Source organism: Argentina anserina, chromosome 3 (genome assembly GCF_933775445.1).
Source record: "Argentina anserina chromosome 3, drPotAnse1.1, whole genome shotgun sequence".
In the NCBI taxonomy this organism is placed as follows: domain Eukaryota; kingdom Viridiplantae; phylum Streptophyta; class Magnoliopsida; order Rosales; family Rosaceae; genus Argentina; species Argentina anserina.
Genome location: NC_065874.1, coordinates 22,201,776 through 22,226,399, shown reverse-complemented (window position 1 = coordinate 22,226,399; position 24,624 = coordinate 22,201,776). Strand labels below are relative to the sequence as shown.

General features: G+C 41.6%; 1 pseudogene; it reads right to left on the bottom strand.

Annotated features, from left to right (window-relative positions):
- Positions 1 to 242: 242 nt before the first annotated feature.
- Positions 243 to 22,375, bottom strand: LOC126787246 (putative pentatricopeptide repeat-containing protein At3g25970; annotated as a pseudogene).
- Between the last annotated feature and the right edge of the window lie 2,249 nt (positions 22,376 to 24,624).

The following is a 24,624-nucleotide window of genomic DNA, read 5'->3' as shown; positions in this document are numbered from 1 at the left end:
AAAGTAACCAACAGAAGGAATCAAAAGAAATTGAAGGAGACTTTTAAGTTGATCGAATTCGAACAGCACAGACCTGGACAACTCGAATGCAGAGAAAATTGAGCAAGGGCACTAAAGTCGTCTTTCGTTGGCCAGAAAGAGGTTGAAAGTACTACCTATCCAGGCATAATTTAGGACGTAGCAAAATACCCATTAAATTGGAAGTCCTTCCTCTGAAAGTTAGCAAATGGTGCATTGAGCAACTACATATATCTAATTCTTATTCCATCATCATCGTCCTCACCCAAAGTGTGTACAGTAATGTCCAGCCTTTTGATTTCGTTCAATAAGATTCTCAATACAACATATATCTCTTCACACTGAGGGTGTGAATGATCTTCAGCTTTGAATGCATGCACTTCATTATTTGGTTCTATCCAACTCCAACTAGGGACTTTCCTAACACCCCTTTCCCTCATAAGCTTCTTTACACTAGCTTAGCATCCGACCTTTTAAGATGTCCATACATGTCAGAAAGAAGAATATATGTGCCGTGCTCTTCGGGCTCTAGCACTAGAAGATAGTCTGCTACTTGACTTGCTAATTCAATATTGCCACAAGCCCTGCAGGCAGCCAATAAAGTCTTCCCCACCATTGCGTCCGGTTCAAATGGCATTTCTTCAATCATCGCTTTTACCATATCTAGACGCACAGACGCCCGTAGAGATCTACTGCACAAGCATAATGCTCCATTCGTGGTGCAATTCCATATTTAGAATTCTTGGACTTTAGAATGTTGCATCCTTGTTCAACCAAACCTACAAGCAGTTAACAGAGCCACGATTGTTATGTGATCAAGTATCATCTGGGAAAAGAGGTCTAGGGCAACATATCCCTGCCCATTTTGTGCATGTCCAAAAATGATTGAATTCCAAGTGATAGAGCTGTCTTATGGTCTCATCAAATGATACTTAGCATCATCAATGATGCCGCACTTAGAATACATAGTGATCAAAGAACTGGCTACAAACTCATTGGCTTCAAGCCCGGATTTAATTGTCAAGGCATGAGCCTGCTGACCCAGGTTCAGGGTTCCTAAATCAGAACAAGACCGAAGAATGGCAGAGAAGGCATAATGATCAACGTCCACCTCACTATATCTCATATCCCCAAATAATCTCAAGGCATCCACATTCTACGCATTCTGTGAAAACCCAGTCAAAATGGAGTTCCAAGGAACACGGTCCTTAATACCATGGATTTAAAAATCTCTAGTGCTTCTCCATGGAACTGTTACTTGACTTGAGATACATAGCAACCAACGCATTAGAGATTGGTCCACATTTTTCCAGTCCCCTTTTTATGACCAGCCCGTGAAATGATCTCCATGATTCTTTTGCATCTCTTTGATAGAGCGTTTTGTTAGAACGTCTATAAAATACCCTGAAAAACATCATCGTTAGTATAGAATAAGTAGGGATTGTTTAGTCCGGTGAATCAAAAGGGCCTCAAAACTTATCATGTTATTGGGGGATTTGATTTGGATTCTAAAACTACAACTTAAAATAAATCCTAAATTACTTATATACAATTGATCTACCACTCATCACATAACCAAAACACGAATTCTACTCAAGAAACATGTATGACACGCATAGAACAACATATAGGCAGCAAGTATTTTCGATTCTTTATAAGTCCATTTCAATTCCAATTCTAATAAGAGTCCGAAGCGGTTCATCTAATCGTTAAGACTTCTTAATTATTTAGAATCAACGAAGCGTTCAATCCTAAACATATGCTAAAAAGAGTTCAACATAACGAAGCGTTCTAGTTAAACAACAAAGTAGCACATAAGCACATTAAGTCGAATTGGAGACATGTAAGCACGCATGGCGTCACTCATCTTGATTAAGCATGCAAATTCTTAGAACTATCACAACCGTAAACAAGTATCAATAATTGAAACACGAAGCGCATACTCAATTAAACAACACTTTGGTGAATGAAATCGCAACCCTAGGAGAACCATGTCATTGGCTTCCTCAAGCATTGATTTAAATGTACAAATTCATGGAATAAATCAAAATAAAACCTAAATTAATTTCGAAAATCCTACTTCCCTAATTCATAACACACGGCATACATACATCTTTCATGAGTTTATACAATCAAAACATAAAACCAAATAAGTCTGAATTTATGCTCTTCATATATAAAACTGAAAATAACATCCAAGTAATCATACAATGAATTCGAAAATTTCAGAAAACCAAAAGATAAATTACAAGCCATGGATGAATCACACATTAGAAACCTTGAAGGATGAAACAAGGATGATTTCAATTTGGAAGAGGAGGAAGATGAGCACGGTTTGGTGGTGATGGATGAAGGTTTGTGGCTTGAATTTTCTGGATGTGTTTGGGCATAATTTCGGCTTGTTTGTGAAAGAATGGAGATGATGAATTGTGAGGGAGGCTGTGCCTTTTATAGAGGAAGGAGGAGAGGAGAGGCTACTAGGGTTTTGATGAGCCGGTCCATGTATGCACGGTGTTAGGGTTTCTCATCAATGAATGCATCGAATGGCTGCTCTTGTTTTCCTTGTAGAACAAGCTCTTATCTCCTTATTTTTCTAGGGTTACACAGCTAGATGGGCTGGTCCACGTATGAATTGGATAGCACGGCATTGGACTGCTCTTTCTTCTTGGATATGGGCTGAAAACGTGAGTAGCTTCATCTTCAAGCTCCTTGCTTCACACGGATTCCATGTTTTCCTCTAGCTTCTTTCACAAGCCTTGTCGTGCCTTATCTTCTTCCTATCCCACACGGCATGGAACTCTTATAAATCCTCAAGAGTCTTGCACGGCTGGACTCCTCTTTTTATTCCTTGAATTATCTCTTCAAATCTGAAAATAAAAACCAAAATTAATAAGAAGAGATAATGCATTTCGAAATTCATGTCTTGATCTAGACATTTGTTGTCTTAAAAAGACACATGTAATAGATGAGCTCAACTAGATTAGGAAAGTTTCTAATTTGCAAAAAGGAAACTTACTAGAACAAGTAAGTTACTAGCACAAGAAATGTCATTTAGGAAAGTTTCGTAATAAGAGTTTGAGTTCAAGTAGGACTTTCCAAAATGGTACGTTTCCTAGTCTAACAAGGATTCCTAATGCAAACAAGACTCTCAAGATATCGCCACTGCGACCAAAACGTAGAAAGATGAAGACTCTTAATCCAACTAGGTTTCCTAGTCCTATAAGGATTTCTACTCAAACTAGGACTCTAGACCAATTCTTTGTTTTTAACTCGTTTAAGCATAAATACACATGCACAACCGTCCTAGACTCCTATTGTGACTCAATGAATCGATATTACAACAATAAGGGCTAGCAAAGTACAAATGGAGGTAAAAATATATTAAGAACGTAGCACAAAGTGCTCTTATCAACTACCCCACATTGGCTTTTGCTAGTCCCTTAGCAAAACAAAACAAACCTACACAAAACACTATTTCCCCTAAATGATTGTCTCAGAATCTCAAACCACATAGCTTTCAAGTTAAGCATTTGAATGTAAGCACATAAATTCCAAGTTTCATAAACATGCTTCATAGTATGAATAAGTAAGAAATGAGACAATAGACACATAACATGTTTAGTCAATTCAATCCTCCTCACAAGGCATACTCTCTTCTTTTCACTCAGATTCATGGTTATAATTCACACACAAATATATGCAAGAGAAATGATAATAAAGCATCAAATAGTTTGCATATTTAAACAAATGAAAGCACTTTGTGAATAACAAAAGGAAAACCTCATTTAACAACTAAGTGCACAAATGGACCAAAACCATATGCTCAACTCTTGTGATCATCTCCACAAACCAAGATTTGCTCATTTTAAGAATAATTAGGATCATTTGATACAGTCAATGTTTAGGCTTAGCTAAAGGCATGGAATATCAAAGAATCACAAAGGTAATCCTATAGACTGAGCAGAGTAAACACCATTCTTATGACACCACACCATCAAGGGCCAAATATCACAAGTTCGGTCCAATCATCATTTTAACCACAAAGTGAACATGGACAAAGGTCAAATAAACATTTTTAGACCTTCAATTACAACTCCACTCCAAATCACAAATGGAAGACAACATATTTTCTTTTCTTTTCTTGTATTGCCGAATTCTATACACATTTTTTTTCTTTTTCAATCATTTTTTTTTCGGCATGCTTAAAAGCTCTTTGTTCATACTTTTTTTTTCATGTCTTCCACCCCACACTTATTTCAAACATCATCACATAAGCGTCTCAACAAAAGTTCTGCCAAGTCTATAGGACAAGGTAGAGGTAACTATACTAAGCATGGAGATAATATAGATGATTAACAAAAAGCTCAATGTAGACTCAAATGAGGTTCAACTAAGGGGTCCCAAACATGGCACATATAGAGATACATGGTTGTTTGGCTAAAGTGGTGGTATTCCTAGAAATGATCCATAAATCCCTTTCAAAATCAGAGCATTTTATGACTTAAAAAGTTTCAACAATCACAAAAGATGAGTTATAGTAAATTCTAGAGTCCATTAAAAGCTATGGCACAGTCATTGAATATGCAAAGAATAATGAGGTTCATATAACAACCACGAAATTTCATATTATCACTCAAGAAGAAAGCATATATAGGCTCAAAAACTTACAGGTTGTTATGGACTTAAACTAACCAAACATGTATGTCATATTACATTCAATCAAAATCTCACATGTTCATACCAAATCCACATTATCAATGAAACTTACAATTCAATTCTTATGGAATGCAAAACCATCATCTATGCATTTAGAGACATAATCATCCTAGACTTTAGGGGCATCCTAAGACTCAAAACAACACATTTTTTTTCGATTTTCAAACATTTTTTTCGATTTTGTTTTCTTTTTTCGTTTATATCATGAAATCAAAGCAAAAATCAGCAAACAATGATCATGCAACCCTACCCCACACATAGAAAATTACATTGTCCTCAATGTAAGCTCAATAATTAGAATGTAATTCATAAGTATAGACTAAGATCACACATCAAACACATATACAATTCAACCATAAGAGTGAAGGGTTAAGAAAATGCAATTTCTCGTAGATGACTCCTCCACAGGTACAGTTGAAATGGGTTGCCTCCCATGTAGCGCTTGAGTTTTAAAGTCTCACAGCCTAGACTCTCTCATGCTCATACTTCTTTTGGCGCATCTCTAACACTTGTCTCCTCATACGTGTGCTCCTCGAAAGGTTCATAGTAGGGCTTAAGTTGATGCCCATTCACCTTGAACGTCTGACTTTTTTTGTCACTTTTAATTTCAATAGCACCATGAGCAAACACATTAGTAACAACAAATGGACCAACCCAACGAGAACGTAATTTGCCAGGAAAAAGTTTAAGTCTAGAATGGAATAAAAGAACTTTTTGACCAACTACAAACTCTTTCCCACGAATCATCTTGTCATGATAAGCTCTCGTTTTCTCCTTATAAATCCATGCAGCATCATAGGCGTCATTTCGTATATCCTCAAGCTCATTGAGCTGCAATTTCCTATGAAGACCGGCTGCATCCTTGTCCATATTGAATGTCTTCACCGCCCACCATGCTCTGTGCTCTAACTCCACTGGAAGGTGACATGCCTTCCCATACACCAATCTGAATGGTAACATCCCAATAGGCGTCTTGTACGCAGTCCTATAGGCCCATAATGCATCGTCCAATCGATCACTCTAATCCTTTCTTGTTGGACCTACAGTTTTCTCCAGAATTCCATTGATCTCTCTGTTGGACACTTCTGCCATGCCACTTGTTTGAGGATGATATGGTGTCGAAACCTTGTGGGTTACTCCATACTTCTTGAGCAATGCCTCAATTGTCTAGTTGCAGAGTTGAGAACCTCCATCACTAATCAAAACTCTTGGTACTCCAAACCTGCAAAATATGTTAGTTCTCAAGAAACCTGCAACCACTTTCTAATCATTAGTCCTGGTGGCCTTTGCTTCCACTCACTTCGACACATAATCAACAGCTAACAAGATATAGAAGAAACCTCTAGATGAAGGAAATGGACCCATGAAATCAATGCCCCATACATCAAAAATTTCGACAATTATGATAGGGGATAAAGGCATTTGATCTCTCTTACCAATATTACCTGTCCGTTGACACCTATCACAAGAAACACAAAACAAGTATGCATCCTTGAAAATAGTAGGCCAATAGAAACCACATTCCAACACCTTCAAAGTTGTTCTAAGAGGCCCAAAATGATCTCCACATGCCTCACTATGACAGAAGTTAAGAATCGACCTATGTTCATTCTCTGGGACACATCTCCTAATGACTTGATCACTACATTGTTTCCATAAATACGGTTCATCCCAAATATAGTATCTAGCTATTTTCTTCAATTTAGCATTATTAGCATGCGAAAGTGTACGAGGAAAGTCCTTAGTAACTAAATAATTGACAATATCGGCATACCAAGGCACACTTACCTCCATCCCAAAGAGTTGCTCATCTAGGAAAGTCTCACGTAGTGGCTCTCTTTCCTCATCTCGCACGATCCTACTCAAATGATCAGCCACCACATTCTCACTTCCCTTCTTGTCTCGAATCTCAAGGTCAAACTCTTGAATCAACAGTATCCACCGGATGAATCTGGGCTTAGCATCCTTCTTTGTCATCAAATATCTTAAGGCTGCATGATCAGAATACATAACAACTTTAGAATGCAAAAGATATGATCGAAATTTCTCCAAAGCAAAGATTACAGCCAAAAGTTATTTTTCCGTAGTCGAATAATTCATCTGGGCCTCGTTGAGAGTCCAGGACGCATAGTAGATCACTACGGGCTTCTTTTCTCTTCTTTGGCCCAACACCGCCCCACCTGCAAAATCTGAAGCATCACACATCAATTCAAAGGGCAAGTTCCAATCCGGAGGACAAATGATGGGTGCACTAGTCAACAACTCCTTCAACTTCACAAACGCTTTCTCACATGCATCATCCCATATGAACGGCACATCTTTCTGCAATAGGGTACACATAGGTCTCGTCACCATGGAAAAATCCTTGATGAATCTCCTATAAAATCCTGCATGACCAAGGAAAGAACGAACCTCTCTCACAGTTGTGGGAAAGGGTAAGTGATGCACAATATCAACCTTAACCTTGTCTACCTCAATACCCTTAGCAGATACAATATGTGCTAAAACTATCCCTTGATTAACCATGAAATGGCATTTTTCCCAATTAAGCAAAAGGTTAGTTTCTACACACCTTTTCAAGATTAACTCTAAATTATCTAAACATGCAACAAAGTCTTTTCCATATACACTAAAATCATCCATAAAGACCTCAATGATATTTTCGATAAAGTCAGAGAAAATAGCAAGCATACATCGCTGAAACGTACCTGGTGCGTTGCACAACCCAAATGGCATGCGTCGATAGGCAAAAGTGTCAAATGGACATGTAAATGTCGTCTTCTCCTGATCTTCCGGATGAATGCATATCTGCTTGTAGCCACTATACCCATCTAGAAAACAAAATAACTCGTGCCTGGCTAATCTTTCCAACATCTGGTTCATGAACGGGAAAGGCATGTGATCATTGCGTGTTGTAGCATTCAGCTTCCTATAATCAATGCACATCCTATGACCAGTCACCAATCTCTGGGGTACTAACTCATTTGCCTCATTTTTCACAACAGTCACCCCACTCTTCTTAGGCACAACTTGCACTGGTGATATCCATCGACTGTCCGAGATAGGATAGATCACTCCACAATCAAGCAACTTGATCACCTCATCTTTCACGATTTTCATCATTGGTGGGTGCAATCTCCTCTGAGAATCACGTGTAGGCTTGGCGCCATCCTCTAGTAGTATCCTATGAACACAACTTGTAGGGCTTATTCCCTTGATATCCGCCAAAATCCATCCAATAGCGGTCTTGTTTCTCTTATGCACATCAATCAATCTAGCTTCCTACTGCTCACTCAGCGTTGATGACACAATAACTGGTAGAGTATCATCATTTCCAAGGTACACATATTTCAAATGATCTGGAAGCTGCTTCAAATCAAACTTTGGGGCCTGAACCACAGATGGTAACAATTTGTTAGTGGAAATGAGAATTGACAAGAAAGAGGGATACCTTTTGTATGGTTGAGCTTCAAGCTCATTGACAATCTCGAAAATCTCGGGCTCAAGATCAGCCCACTCCTCTCTTGGGACACAGTCGCCATGCTTGTCAAATCAGGTCCCTTGCTCCATAGCTAATTGCTATGCTTCCAACGTTTCTGACATAACTTGTGCAATAGAATCAATAACATCAATAGAAGAGCACGAGTTAAGATCAGAAACTGGGTATTTCATAGCCTCAAAAACATTGAAGCTGATAACTTCTCCATCGAATTCCATTGATAAACTCCCATTTGATACATCGATACAAGTCCTAGCAGTCCTCATGAACGGTCTCCCCAAAAGCAATGGAGTTGTCTCCAAGGGCGATACCTCCATGTCTAGCACATAAAAATCTGCAGGAAAAATCAAGTGACTGACCTGCACAAGGACATCCTCAACATACCCCTTAGGGTACTTGTTAGATCGATCAGCTAATTGAATTATCACGTTATCATTGTTTAAAGGTCCTAATCCTAGTGATTGATAAACATTATATGGCATAAAATTTATTGAAGCACCTAGATCAAGCATAATATTTTCAAATAACGTGTTACCAATTTTGCATGGGACAGAGAAACTTCTCGGGTCCTTCATATTAGGGGGTAGCTTCCTTTGGATGACAACTGAAACTGTCTCATTCATCATCACTACCTTCTCCTCCTTAGTCTTTCTTCTTGAAGTGCAAAGCTCCTTTAGAAATTTCGCATACTTGGGAATTTGCTTGATGCACTCCAACAATGGAAGGTTAACTTCCACCTTCCTAAAGACTTCTAACACCTCCTCATCTGATTTATCCTTCTTGCTCTTTGCAAATCTATAAGGGAAAGGTACCCATGAAATGGGATTAGTCTTAACTAAATCACTTGAGTTAGCAATCATATCTTTGGGTGCATCATGGGACGGTACCATCTCCTTCTTGGAGGTAGCTGGATCTTTCTCCAAGTCCTTGTTCAAGGAAATTTCGTCACTTTCACTCTCAAGGGCTACATCATGGGTCGTTTGGGCCTTCTTTGCAATACTAGGTCTCTCTTTAAGCTCAAGCCCACTCCTGTCATGATAGCTTGGGCTTGCTCATTTCTTGGGTTGGGTATGACACCACTAGCCAGCTTCCCTTGCTCAGAAAATCGGCCCATGAAGTCCACTACCTGGCCCATATGCGTTTTCAGCTCTGCAATGTCCTTGTTATTTGCTTGTTGACCCACCACCAAAGTTTGAGTAACAGTGTTCAACTGACTTTGCCCAGCAGCTAAAGATTTCAACAATTCATCATAATTAGGAGCAGCAACCACGTTTGGAGGTGGAACATTGAGTAGTGGAACTTGTGGTCTAAACAAACCAGCCGGACAAGGCCCAAACTGCATAGCATTCTGATGTGGCCTTAGTACATTCTCATTGTTGGACCACCAAAAGTTAGGATGATCACGTAGGCCAGGATTATAGGTGTTTGAATATGGGTTGTACCTCTGACCTCCTTGATAACCAAGGGCATTGACTTCCTCATACCCTCCACTAGATGCAACTTGAAGACACTGATCAGTAGGGTGCCCCTTCGTACATATTCCAAAAACTTGAGCTCCACTAGTCTTCATGAAATGGCTCATCATCTTGGACAACTTGTCTACCTTGTCCTCTAGAGTAGAGTTCGAACTGGAGTGAGTCTCATCCACCTGCCGTGTAGCACTTGCAGATATCCCAAACTGTTGGTTATTCATTTGTCTCTTCTCCAAAAGATATTTTGCCATTACGTTGCTCTTGTCCAAGAACGATCTACCAGCAGCTGAATCAAAGAACTCTCTTTCCATTTGTAGAAGGCCTTCATAAAAGTATTGAAGAAAAAAACCTTCCCTTATTCCATGATGCTATAAGAGACCTGAATCTCTCATAGTAGTTGTAAAACGACTCATCTGGCCCTTGCTTTATACCAGTGATCTGCTTCCTTATATGAGTAACTCTTGAAGATGGGAAATATTTGGATAGAAATTCGTTCTCCATGGTAGTCCAAGAAGTGATCCTACCAGCTAGCACCTCAAATAATCATTTATGAGCACGGTCCTCCAATGAGTAAGGAAAAGCTCTCATCTTCACAATCTGAATGTCTGCTCCTCTTGGGCACATAGTCTCGCAGTTAAACTGGAACAGGGTGAGATGTTGATTAGGATCCTCACCAGAAAGACCATGAAACTTGGGCAAATGGTGCAGAAATCCACTCTTCAAAAAAAGTCACTAGTCTTGCCCTCCTCTGGGACAAGATATGCAATGTTAGAGGACTATCTCCCACCAACTGCTCCTTCAACTTGACCATTTTGTTCTCTAACTGATGCCATTACTTCTTCTTGAACTTCAGGTTTTGGATCAGGTAGATTAAAATTCAACTGGGCCAATGGAAATAGGCTTGTCAACAATTCCAACTCCGGATCCTCAAAGAACAAAGGATTAAGCCCACGACAACTTGATGCACTTGGAAATAGCGAAATGGACCCAAACTCTTTCTCTTCGTGAAATGAATCTGATTCACTGGAAATATTATCAAACTGGGATGAAGGCTGAATTCTTTTCAGGCGCGCACTAATCTCTTCGGACCAACCACTAATCTTGGACATTCATTAGCCTGAAAAGAACACATATATTAGTATCTTTACAAGATATGAAATACAAGTATAAGTAAATATAAACTTCAATTTTCACTTTCTTTTTACAAAATTTATTTCCTCTTCTTTCTTTCTTTTACAAAATTTTGTTTCTTTCTCTTTATTTCTACTATGTTTCGTAATGTACAAGTGTAGGAGTATAACTAAGTTTAATTGATATTATTCACACACAATCCTAACTTTTAACGTACGTGGAGCAGAGGAGCTAACTGTGTAATGGACTGAAACAGCCCAAGGTAAGGGTCTTGCTTTATCCGATATACCATAAAAATTAGAATATCATTTCTTTTGAAACTATATACATCTAAGTTATTTTCTAAGTTATAAAGCGAAGTGGACGTGCGGCCTAAGTACGTCGTCTAGACACAAATTCATTCCTTTGTTTCAGAAGGCTGGATAGCTAGAATCAGAGATAGTCACAAGGCAGGACTCATTTGTTGGACACCACGGGGGCCACAACCTCAAAATGATGCTTTCCCAATCGACTCCATCACCGAGATGTATGTCAGTCTATGGGCATCTGAGATCCAATTTTGTAAACCTTGAACCAGGGTAATGAAAATAGCATAGCCCCTTACTCAGCTCGGAATAACTTTGTGTGTTAGACTGGCTCCAAAGTGTTAATAAAAGCCGCCCTCAATCCCAAGTGACTTTTGCAAGGTACAAATGGAGGGTTAAGGCTAATATTATCAAAATGAACTTTACATATTCCGTTCACCTTATAACTTACAATAAACTAAGCATAAATAAACATTTAGCTTCCTAAAAAATAAAATAAAATAAAATAAAAATATAAAAATTCACTATGTGTAACAAGTTTCCTATAGGCATACTAATACAACAATATAACAAATAACAACTTAACATACAAAGAAAAAAATATTTTTTTTTTGTCTGAATTTCGAATTACTGTTCATTTACGGTTACTATTCACAGAAACATATAAACCAATATACACTTATACAATTCGCAATATAACACAATAGTAACACTTCAAAGCATTGAGAATTAATCAATTCCCCGGCAACGGCGCCAAAATGATAGAGCGTTTTGTTAGAACGTCTATAAAATACCCTGAAAAACATCATCGTTAGTATAAAATAAGTAGAGTTCGTTCAGTCGGGAAATCAAAAGGGCCTCAAAACTTATCATGTTATTGGGGGATTTGATTTGGATTCTAAAACTACAACTTAAAATAAATCCTAAATTACTTATATACAATTGATCTACCACTCATCAAATAACCAAAACACGAATTCTACTCAAGAAACATGTATGACACGCATAGAACAACATATAGACAGCAAGTATTTTCGATTCTTTATAAGTCCATTTCAATTCCAATTATAATTAGAGTCTGAAGCGGTTCATCTAATCGTTAAAGACTTCTTAATTATTTAGAATCAACGAAGCGTTCAATCCTAAACATATGCTAAAAAGAGTTCAACATAACGAAGCGTTCGAATTGGAGACATGTAAGTAAGCATGGCGTCACTCATCTTGATTGAGCATGCAAATTCCTAGAACTATCACAACCCTAAACAAGTATCAATAATTGAAACACGAAGCGCGTACTCAATTAAACAACACGTTGGTAAATGAAATCGCAACCCTAGGAGAACCATGGCCTTGGCTTCCCAAGCATTGATTTAGATGTACAAGTTCATGGAATAAATCAAAATAAAACCTAAATTAATTTCGAAAATCCTACTGCCCTAATTCATAACACACGGCATACATACATCTTTCATGAGTTTATACAATCAAAACATAAAACCAAATAAGTCTGAATTTATGCTCTTCATATATAAAACCGAAAATAACATCCAAGTAATCATACAATGAATTCGAAAATTTCTGAAAACCCAAAGATCAATTACAAGCCATGGATGAATCACACATTAGAAACCTTGAAGGATGAAGCAAGGATGATTTCGATTTGGAAGAGGAGGAAGATGAGCACGGTTTGGTGGTGATGGATGAAGATTTGTGGCTTGAATTTTCTAGATGTGTTTGGGCAGAATTTCGGCTTGTTTGTGAAAGAATGGAGATGATGAATTGTGAGGGAGGCCGTGCCTTTTATAGAGGAAGGAGGAGAGGAGAGGCTGCTAGGGTTTTGATGAGCCGGTCCATGTATGCACGGTGTTAGGGGCCGCACTTGTAAGGCCGCAAGCAACCTCGTCCAAGGTCATGAGTCATGCCTATGGCCGGTTGCTTGCATGCTAGTGGCAGTATTGTAATTTATATTTTCTGTAATTTCCTTTATTAAGTTGGCTCATGGTGGGAAGGTTCCATGTTTCCCCCTGCCAAGTCTAGTTTTGCAAAATATGCTATTATAGGGAGGGGTTCCTAGGCGGCGACGGTTGGCCTACGGAACTAGTATAGGTAAGCACATGTACTTGCGCCTCCCTTAACGTCTTACCATCAATAAAGAGAGGAATTATTCAATCATCTGTGCCCCGTGAGATCATTTCTTGTTGCCTACTCGATCATTCACTTGTTCATGAGATTGTCCCTTACAATTATATAAATTGTGTTCTTGCTTGTTGCTAGCCCTATATTAATATCGTGTGGTTTCATTGTCCCTTGCAAGGTATTCATTTGGCTAACTTGCTTCTCATTCAACGATTAGCAAGTGCCGCACGGTCCTACTTGTGCTTTGCAAAGTCGGCCCGTGACAGTTGGTATCAGAGCCGGCTTGGCTCAAGGCTCTTGCGATGACGGGAAGAATGACCAACCAACAACGATTCGATTTTTATGATCAGCAACTCGGTGAACTTGCGGGAGTCCCGGATAGATTGATTGACATTACCTCCATGCTGGACCGTGTCGACCTAGAAAGGTTGGTGACACGGGTGGAGAACCTTGAGGGGTTAAGGGACCGAGTTGCGGCCCTAGAAAATGGTGAAGCTCCCAGGGGAGGAGCAAGAGAAGGTTTTGAAGAGTTGGAAGCACGGGTTACGGCCCTAGAGATGGAAACGCCCAAGAGAAGGGCAAGATATGAGGAATAGCAAGGCGCTGCCTCACTGGAACAATTGGGGGCGATGAGTGATGCCCTCGACACTTTACGTGTGACGATGGACACTATGGCGGATGACGTCCGAGCCACCATCGATGCATTCAAAAACGAGCTGATGGAGATGAACACTAAGCTCAATCTAACCATCCGTGTGATGGACAACCAACCTGTGACGGACTACAGGAAGGTCAAGATACCGGAACCTCAAGCTTATGGAGGGCCAAGAGATGCCAAGGAGCTTGAGAATTTCCTCTTTGATATGGAGCATTATTTCCGAGCCGTAAAAGCTGACTCGGAAGAGGTGAAGTTAAACATGGCAACAATGTATTTGTCAGGGGATGCCAAATTATGGTGGAGAACAAAATACAATGATATTCAGAGGAAGGTTTGCTCCATCGAAACATGGGAAGACCTCAAGAAGGAACTTAAAACTTAATTCCTTCCAGAGAACGTGGATTACATTGCAAGAAGGCAATTGAGGGAGTTGAAACACACCAACAACATTAGAGAGTTTGTGAACAAATTCTCCATGATCATGCTTGATCTCCCAGACATGTCCGAGAAAGATCGGTTGTTCTATTTCCTCGAGGGATTAAAGCCATGGGCTAGAACGGAGCTTCAAAGACAAAGGGTCCAAGATTTGGCCTCCGCTTAAGCGGCAGCTGAAAGATTAACTGACTACACATTCGAAGAAAACTCTGCAAGAAGAAACTCATCTTTTGCGAATGTGAACGTCAATCGAAGCGTGAGACCAGGACAAAGCAAAAGTGGGGGAGGGGAGTCAAGATTTTCAAATTCTGGAGGAACAGATAAAAGATTTAGCAATGTGAGAGACACAGCTTCCTCCAAGCCAGCAGTCTCAACAGGGGTGTTTACTCCACGCCCATTTAACTCTGCTGGCTTCACCCCAAGACCCTTATCATGCTTCTTATGTAGGGGACCTCATAGAGTAAATGAGTGTCCTCACAAGACTGCTTTGTCAGCTCTACAAGCCCAGATTTCAGCAAAGGAGAATGAGGATCGACAAGAGGAGGTAGAAGAACATAGCCACATGGGGGCATTGAAATTCCTGAATGCGGTTGAAAGGCAGCCCTCTGTGACAAAGAAGCTCTTACCCAAGGGCCTAATGTTCGTAGAGGGAAGCATAAATGGGAAGGTCGCCAAGAGTGTGATGATAGACACTGGCGCTACCCACAACTTTATATCGGAAATGGAAGCACGAAGGCTGGGGTTGGAGTACGAGAAAGACATGGGCCATATGAAAGCAGTTAACTCCTCACCCTCACCCACTGTAGGGTTGTCAAAAGGGGTGCGCCTGAAGTTGGGTAATTGGGAAGGAAAGACAGATTTGGTGGTTGTGCAGATGGACGATTTCGACGTTATATTGGGGATGGAATTCATGCTGGAAAACAAAGCCATTCCCATTCCTAATGCTCAAAACCTGTTAGTAATGGGGGAGAGACCCTGTGTTGTGCCGGCCAAGGTGGTGTCACCAAGTGAGCCTCGCCTTCTGTCGGCCCTCCAACTTAAGAAGGGCGTGAAGCGCCAAGAACCGACATATGTTGTCGTCCCCCTGATAAAAGATGGGAGTGGGAATGAGATAGTACCAAAGGAGATCATGGGAATCTTAGAGAGCTACAAAGATGTGATGCCATCGGAGTTACCTAAAGAGTTGCCACCCAGGAGGAATGTAGATCATGAGATCGAGTTACTCCCAGGGGCTAAAGCGCCTGCGAGGGCACCATATAGGATGGCTCCTCCAGAGTTGGCGGAATTGAGGAAGCAGCTTGGGGATCTATTGGAGGCAGGCTTCATTCAGCCTTCTAAGTCACCATTTGGCGCCCCGGTACTATTCCAGAAGAAACATGATGGGACTTTGCGATTGTGTGTAGACTACCGAGCTCTCAACAAGGTCACCGTGAGGAACAAGTACCCTATACCCCTGATTAATGACTTGTTCGACCAACTCAGTGGTGCCAAGTACTTCACAAAGCTAGACCTTCGCTCGGGGTACCATCAAGTCCGCATCGCAAAAGGGGATGAGTACAAGACAGCATGTGTCACCCGATACGGAGCCTTTGAATTTCTGGTAATGCCGTTCGGATTGACTAATGCACCTGTTACCTTCTGCACATTGATGAACCAAGTCCTCAGTGACCTGTTGGATAGATTTGTGGTGGTGTATCTGGACGATATTGTGATTTATAGTTCCACTTTGAAAGAGCATGTGGAACACTTGAGGGTGGTGTTTCAACGGTTGCGAGACAACAAGTTGTATGTGAAGCGAGAAAAGTGCTCCTTCGCGCAAGATACTATAAAGTTCTTGGGTCATATCATAGAGAGGGGAAGAATTAGGATGGATATGGAGAAAGTAAGGGCCATTGAAGAGTGGCAGAGTCCCAAGAATGTGAAGGAATTGCGCTCTTTCCTTGGACTAGCCAATTACTACCGGCGGTTCATTGAGAAGTACTCTGAAAAGACAACTCCCTTAACCGAACTGTTGAAGAAGGGAGTGGTGTGGAATTGGGGCGAAGGCTGCGAGAAGGCCTTCCAAAACTTAAAGCAAGCTGTTATGAAAGATCATGTTCTTACCCTGCCAGATTTAAACAAGCCATTTGAAATGCAGACAGATGCGTCTGACTTCGCTCTAGGCGGGGTCTTATTGCAACAAGGACACCCTGTGGCATACGAGAGCCACAAGCTCTCAACAGTAGAGAGAAGATACACAGCGCATGAGAAAGAGATGTTGGTTGTGATTCATTGTTTGAGAACTTGGCGACACTATCTACTGGGGTCGAAGTTTGTAGTGAAGACCGATAACTCCGCGGTTAGTCACTTCCTAACACACCCAAAGTTGACACCAAAGCAAGCCCGTTGGCAAGAATTTCTCGCAGAGTTCGACTTCCAATTTGAGTACAAAGCGGGCAGCACGAACCAAGTTGCAGATGCCCTCAGTCGCAAGGCCGACCTTGCTGCCCTTCGGATGTTGGCTACTATGTCTGGCAGTGTGGTAGCCACAAATGTTAAGGAAAGGGTCAAGGAGAACTTAGAGAAAGATCATGTGGCTCAAGCTCTGGTCAAGCTAGTGAAAGAAGGGAAAAGCCGTAGATTTTGGATGGAAAATGGTCTATTGATGACCAAAGGAGGGAGGATGTATGTTCCCCGAGCCGATGGATTACAAAGGATGTTAATGAGAGAATGCCATGACACTCTATGGGCAGGCAACCCGGGGTGGCAAAGAACCCACGCACTACTCAAGCAGGGCTATTACTGGCCCCAAATGCGAGATGATGTGATGGAGAACACAAGAACTTGTCTAACATGCCAACAAGACAAAGTGGAGCGACAGAAGACTCCGGGATTGCTGGAACCACTATCAGTACCAAGCCATCCATGGGAGAGTGTCTCCCTGGACTTCATTACCAATTTGCCTAAGGTGGGAGAGTTATCTGGCATCCTAGTGGTGGTGGACAGGTTCTCAAAATATGCAACCTTTGTACCAACTCCAAAACATTGCTCTGCCGAAGACACAGCGGCCCTTTTCTTCAAGCATGTGGTGAAGTACTGGGGAGTACCACACAATGTTGTCAGCGATAGAGACACCAGATTCACAGGGTCATTCTGGGTGGAGTTATTTAAGCTGCTTGGGTCCGAACTCAACATCTCTTCGAGTTACCACCCCCAAACGGATGGACAGACTGAGAGATTTAACTCCATGCTGGAGGAGTATTTGAGGCACTTTGTCCATGCCAATCAGAAGAACTGGGTAGAGCTACTCGATGTGGCACAATTTTGTTTCAATTCAAAGAAGAGCTCCGCCACCAACAAGAGTCCCTTTGAAGTAGTCAATGGCCAACAACCACTCTTACCTCACACAGTGCAGGAGGTGTATAGAGGCAAGAATCCTCGTGCCTTCAACTTCACCAAAGAATGGAAAGCCAATGCCGAGATTGCTCAAGCTTACTTGGAGAAGGCGGCTGGGAGAATGAAGAAGTGGGCAGATCAAGGCCGTAAACCCCGGGAGTTCCAAGAGGGGGACATGGTCCTTGTCAAGTTGCTGCCCGAACAACTCAGATTTCTTCGCTCTAAAGATAGGCGGTTGTTTCGAAAATATGAAGGCCCGCTTCCTGTGATTTCGAAGGTGGGGAAGTGTTCATACAAGATCGACATACCCCCGTGGATGAAAGTTCACCCGGTATTCCATGTTAGCAACCTCAAGCCGCACCTGCCAGACCTTGAAGATCAAGCCCGAAACCATCCTGTTCGTGAGCATGTGGAGATCAGATCAACCAAGCTGAAGGAGGTGGAGGAGATTCTAGCAGAAAGAGTTGTGAGCACATTTAAGAGTCCAGGGCGTAACCAAGCAGTTCAAGAGCGTCCGCGCCAGCAGTACTTGGTGAAGTGGAAGGGGTTTGGAGATGAAGAAGTCAGCTGGGAGAATGTCGAAGCACTAAAGAAGTTCAAGCAGAAGATTGAAGACTTCAAGTCCAAGGCAGTCGTCGAGAGCGCCGACAGCTTTAGTGGGGGAGGATGTTAGGGGCCGCACTTGTAAGGCCGCAAGCAACCTTGTCCAAGGTCATGAGTCATGCCTATGGCCGGTTGCTTGCATGCTAGTGGCAGTATTGTAATTTATATTTTCTGTAATTTCCTTTATTAAGTTGGCTCATGGTGGGAAGGTTCCATGTTTCCCCCTGTCAAGTCTAGTTTTGCAAAATATGCTATTATAGGGAGGGGTTCCTAGGCGGCGACGGTTGGCCTACGGAACTAGTATAGGTAAGCACATGTACTTGCGCCTCCCTTAACGTCTTACCATCAATAAAGAGAGGAATTATTCAATCATCTGTGCCCCGTGAGATCATTTCTTGTTGCCTACTCGATCATTCACTTGTTCATGAGATTGTCCCTTACAATTATATAAATTGTGTTCTTGCTTGTTGCTAGCCCTATATTAATATCGTGTGGTTTCATTGTCCCTTGCAAGGTATTCATTTGGCTAACTTGCTTCTCATTCAACGATTAGCAAGTGCCGCACGGTCCTACTTGTGCTTTGCAAAGTCGGCCCGTGACACACGGCTAGGATACCTCATCAATGAATGCATCGAATGGCTGCCCTTGTTTTCCTTGTAGAACAAGCTCTTATCTCCTTGTTTTTCTAGGGTTACACGGCTGGATGGGCTGGTCCATGTATGAATTAGATAGCACGGCATTGGACTGCTTTTTCTTCTTGGATATGGGCTGAAAATGTGAGTAGCTTCATCTTCAAGCTCCTTGCTTCACACAGATTCCATGTTTTCCTCTACCTTCCTTCACAAGCCTTGTCGTGTGTCACGGGCCGACTTACTACGCAGCGGAATATGACCCGTGCGGCGCCAAGGTTACTCTTAACCAAGGCCAGCCTAACTCAACATCCATTCCTGATGCCAACTTTCTTTTTCTTACTTGTGCGCCTCCCATGTCATTCCGATCTTTCTCTCTTACATTATTTACTTCTGAGGTTCCACCAACGAAAGCTACTCACACATGAGTCTCACAACTTGTGACTTACCGATCACTTCCTTGTGTCATGGTGCTCCCATGTCACTCGCCCAACCGATAGGCTTCAATGCCATCCACATATCGATCGCTTCCTCGTGTCATGGTACTCCCACGATACTCGCCCAACCGATAGGCTTCAATGCCAGCCCTTTACCGATCGCTTCCTCGTGTCATAGTACTCCCATGACACTCGCCTAACCGATAGGCTTCCATGCCAACCCCTTACTAACAAGCGTGCACCTTGCACCTCGTAGCAGGCGGCATGACAGTAGGCCGAGACCGTGATGGTCCTCGCTTCCTTCTATTTGACCGTCCATTGGAAGCTTGCGCACGTTACTTGCCTCATGAGCATCCATCATTGTGCTCACTCGGCATATAGGCATCCTTTGTCCACACTTCACCCGTGGGGATAATCATATGGGCAACTCGGCCCCAAGGTGTTGTCTTTGTTGGGCGAGGCTCGCCTCCACGGCTTGCCTCCCACATATCATCCCAACATCGCATCCAACTTGTCAGCATACTCTTTCATAGGCCACATGCCCGCATCTGCCCACTATAGGCTTCCTTCTTTCTAGCACGGTGTAGCCTGTCCGTGCTTGCTGACAACTCATTCCTTTGGGCAAGGTCGAACCCCTAACCTATGCCGGCGTCGCTTTACTCCGTGGCCATTGCGCACCACGGGGTTCCGACACATCTTCCTTAAGCCCACGCATTCGCCCATGCCGCTGGCATAACGATCGCCCACGTACGAACCTCGCCACCCGCATGGACCCGCAATTTTGGCCTACCGGCCAATACTATCCATGAGACTTCCTGACTCATGGAAACGCATGCCACCACTCTTTGGTGACATCCGCCCGGCCCCTAGGTTCCCCAAGGTCCCCCAGGAGTGACTCGCTTAGTGCCCCATAAGGCCGGCACCGAGGGTGGTGGAGAGTCAGACACCAGGTACCCCCCTATAGAGCATATTGGAGAAAACTAGACTTGGTAGGAGGAAACATCAAATATCCGAGGAGGGGAAACTTCCATAATTAATTCATACAAGCTCATAAAATTATGCTGTCAAGTGCGTTCAACTCTTTTCGATGTCCCGGACATTTTTCGTGTTCAGACTTTTCCCAAATTCCGAGCCTAAGTGCTTCGAACCTAGACGTTCGTCTTAATTACGAAACTGCCACCTAGACATGCCACTGACAGCCAATCACCTTGCAAACAGCCTGCATGCTTGTCGCTCGACACCATTTCTTCGGCATAGCGCCTAGGAAGTGTCACGATGGCACAGCCATTTGTGCAGCTCATGACACCCTTCCCCACTTACAATGTCAATGCCCTTCATTGACATACACGCCTGCACTAACCTTGAGTGCAGCGCGTGACACCGTGCCTTATCTTCTTCCTATCCTACACGGCATGGAACTCCTATAAATCCTCAAGAGTCTTGCACGGCTGGACTCCTCTTTTTATTCCTTAAATTATATCTGCAAATCTGACAATAAAAACCGAAATTAATAAGAAGAGATAATGCATTTCGAAATTCATATATTAATCTAGACATTTGTTGTCTTAAAAAGACACATGTAATAGATGAACTCAACTAGATTAGGAAAGTTTCTAATTTGCAAAAAAGAAACTTACTAGAACAAGTAAGTTACTAGAACAAAAAAGTTCATTTAGGAAAGTTTCGTAATAAGAGTTTGAGTTCAAGTAGGACTTTCCAAAATGGTACGTTTCCAAGTCTAACAAGGATTCCTAATGCAAACAGGACTCTCAAGATATCGCCATTGCGACCAAAACATAGAAAGATGAAGACTCCTAATCCAACTAGGTTTCCTAGTCCTATAAGGATTCCTACTCAAACTAGGACTCTAGACCAATTCTTCGTTTTTAACTCGTTTAAGCACAAATACACATCTATAACCGTCATAGACTCCTATTGTGACTCAATGACTCGATATTACAACAATAAGGGCTAAGCAAAGTACAAATAGAGGTAAAAACATATTAAGAACGTAGCACAAAGTGCTCCTATCACTCTTCAGAATATATTCTAATGATGCTAGTATAACTGTAGATATCTGGTACAAATCCAAGCCTCTGCATCTCCAAGAAGAGCTTGCAAGCAAGTTGTTTTTCTTGTGAAGCAAGTACGCTGCTAGCATGGAGTTCCATGTCACCAAATCTCTTTTACCAAAAGTACCATCAAAAACTTTTTCCGCCTCTTCTATTGACCCACATTCTGCATATGAAGTTATTGTGGCATTGCAGACCGTGTTTTCACCAAGTCCATGTTTGATAATCCTACAATGCACCTGCCCCAACGACTTGTAAAACTCAGCATCATCAAGCAATGTCAAAACGGGAGCACCTGTTCCGTCCTCCAGCTGCACACCCTCCTGCTCCATACACTTTAACAGCCGGAATGCCGTAAGGCGATCACCAGCTTGCACGTACCCTGCAATCAGCGCATTCCACTACACAGAGTTGTGCTGCGGCAGAGAGTCGAACACCACAAACGCATCCCCAACTCTCCCACAATTGCAAACATGTCCGAAAGAACCTCCCATAGTACACATTACTCTCGTACCCAACCTTAACCACGACGCAATGCAGTTGCTGCCCGATATCATACTGAAGCGCGCAAGCGACGCCCTTGAGTAAACTTCCGAATGTGTACCCACGAGACCAAACCCGCATCTCCTCATGGTCCTCGCCACCTCCCACGCTGCCTCCAGCTCGCCGCAGTTGACGTGTCCGGCGATAACGGTGTTCCAAGAGACAGTGTCCCTCTGTGGCATTTCGTCGAATATTGGTGGGCAAGGCACATATGTTGGGATTTTGCATAGCAGTTGAGAACATTGTTGACAATGTACACGTTTGCTAGGGATCCTGACTTGATTTCCCGGCAGTGGGTCATAGAGACACTGCGCAAGCTGCCGAGAAGGGAATGGAGTGGCCTCATTCATCAAGTAAAAACAGATTACAGGGAGTTAGGTAGTTGAAGATGTTTCGAGATTGAAGAAGGAGAAAGTAGAAGACAAGGAACGATGAGTGATTGAAAATGTTTCTAGGCCATTGCAATTGATGATACCAACTCGTGACATTTAAAATTATATACATTAACAGTTCTTGTTTGACTGATTTGGTTGATTCATTGAATTAATCAGTTTGTTATTTTGACCATCACTAATTTCAGTGAGATTTTGCGGAAATAATTTATTTGTAGAGTCGTAAGAGATGAATGGTAGAGATATGAATATAACACAAAAATCTAACTCTAGTTTTGTCGTTATCAATATAATTACTCCATTAGTTTTCTACTATGGTAATTTTTTCCTCATATCAACTAAGCTGCATGTACTCAATATTAAAGAGAAAATGACAGTAACACCAATTGCTTTATTTTCCCTTTTCACCTTCAAAAGAAGTTGCATTTCCTATAACTTATTTTCCTCCATCTCTTGGGTTCCTATCAATTGTAAGTTGTAACCATGTCTTCTTACTTCAACACTCAATTTCCCACAATTCATAGCTTCACAAACTAGGAAAGTCTCGATCTAGGGTTTTTGTCTACATCTAAATCGTCGCGGGTTACGCACCCGGATACAGGTTTCATTCCACAAATGAATAACTTGTGGCTACTATCTCACCCAAAGAGCCATGCATGTTAGGGGACGAAATACTAGTCAGATGTCAATTGTTATATACGAGTATTCTCAATTTTACAGTAAAGAATCATGGGTTGGTTGGGACAATAACGGTGGTTAAAATGTCAAAAATGTAAAGCCTCTTAATAAGTTCACCAAATGCATGAACTTAATTAAACCCTAACAGTGTGTTTGGATACTATAATTGAAGTTTCCATAGAATTTATAAAATCAAGGGAATTAGATTTCAATATATTTGAATTCTATTAATCGAGAATTTCATTGTTTGAATTACATAATATAAAATTTTAAAAAGGGTTTGAACCAAATGAATAAAAATGGCCCAAAACTTTCCCATTTCAAAACTTTATCCCAATTCAACAAATTCTATGCTAAAGACTACATACCATCACACCCAACATCACAAATTCTCTCTCTCTCTCTCTCTCTCTCTCAACCCCGACCACGACGCTGACACTGACTTTGATGACGGGATGACTATTGCAGCTATCTCTCTCTCTCCTCCACTTCCTCCTATTTCGATCTCTCTCTAAACCACGATGTCGTTATCAAAGGTCTGCCTCCACCTCTACCTCGATAAAGATGATAACGACACCATTGCCTCTACTGCCACCGCTACTTCGATGAAGACAACATTACGTGTGTAATGTTGCCGGATCTAACTCGCCTGCAGTTTGGATTGGAGGACATGCAGTGACGACGACGTTGTTGCTTAAGCAGAAGAAGATGAACAAGCACAGTGCCGTCAAAATTGAGGCTAGGTGTGAGTGACTGTTCTTGTTGTCCGCAAGGTGTTTGATGTTTTGCTTGAGTGAAATTTTGATGTTTGTGTGTGTGTGTGTGTTTTTGTTGCAGTGAGAAGGTCGAAGCTATAAAGGAGTCGAAATCCAACTTAATTTTTGCGTTTTGTGAAATTAATTTTGGTTGTTAACCTATTATTACTGGGGGCAATAATTCTCTTACTGAGAGGTACATACTTGTGTGGCTTGCAAGTTTTAGTTTAAAGAAACTACATAAAGCTTATGTTTAATGGTCTATAAAAATTAAACTTATAAAAAAGATACTTTGTGCATCCATTAGGTTTCACTAGACTTAGTCCTCTTGCGTACTACATAGTATTCATGTTGCAGAAGTGTCCATCCAATCTCATTATGGGTTACTGAAGTCAGTAACCTGATTACTGGGAATCAGTAATATATTTACTCGGTATCAGTAATTCATTATTGGGGGTTACTGGGAGTCAGTAATTTGTCTTAACATTAAACATTGTTATGCGCCGTTTTTCTTGTCATATGCGTGGTGTGTGATACATACTGTGACAATGTTTAACACTTTAACCCTAAATTTTTCTAAACGCTAAACCATCGGGACTCTCTAAATTTATGTAGCGTTTAGGGTTTAGGGTTTAGCGTTTAGCGTTTAAAAGCTAAACATTGTTATGCTCCGCTTTGTTCGGGGTGAGGTTACTGGGTGTCAGTAATTTGTTATTTGAGAGGGTATTGGGTATCAATAATTTGTTATTAGAGGTTACTGAGTGTCAATA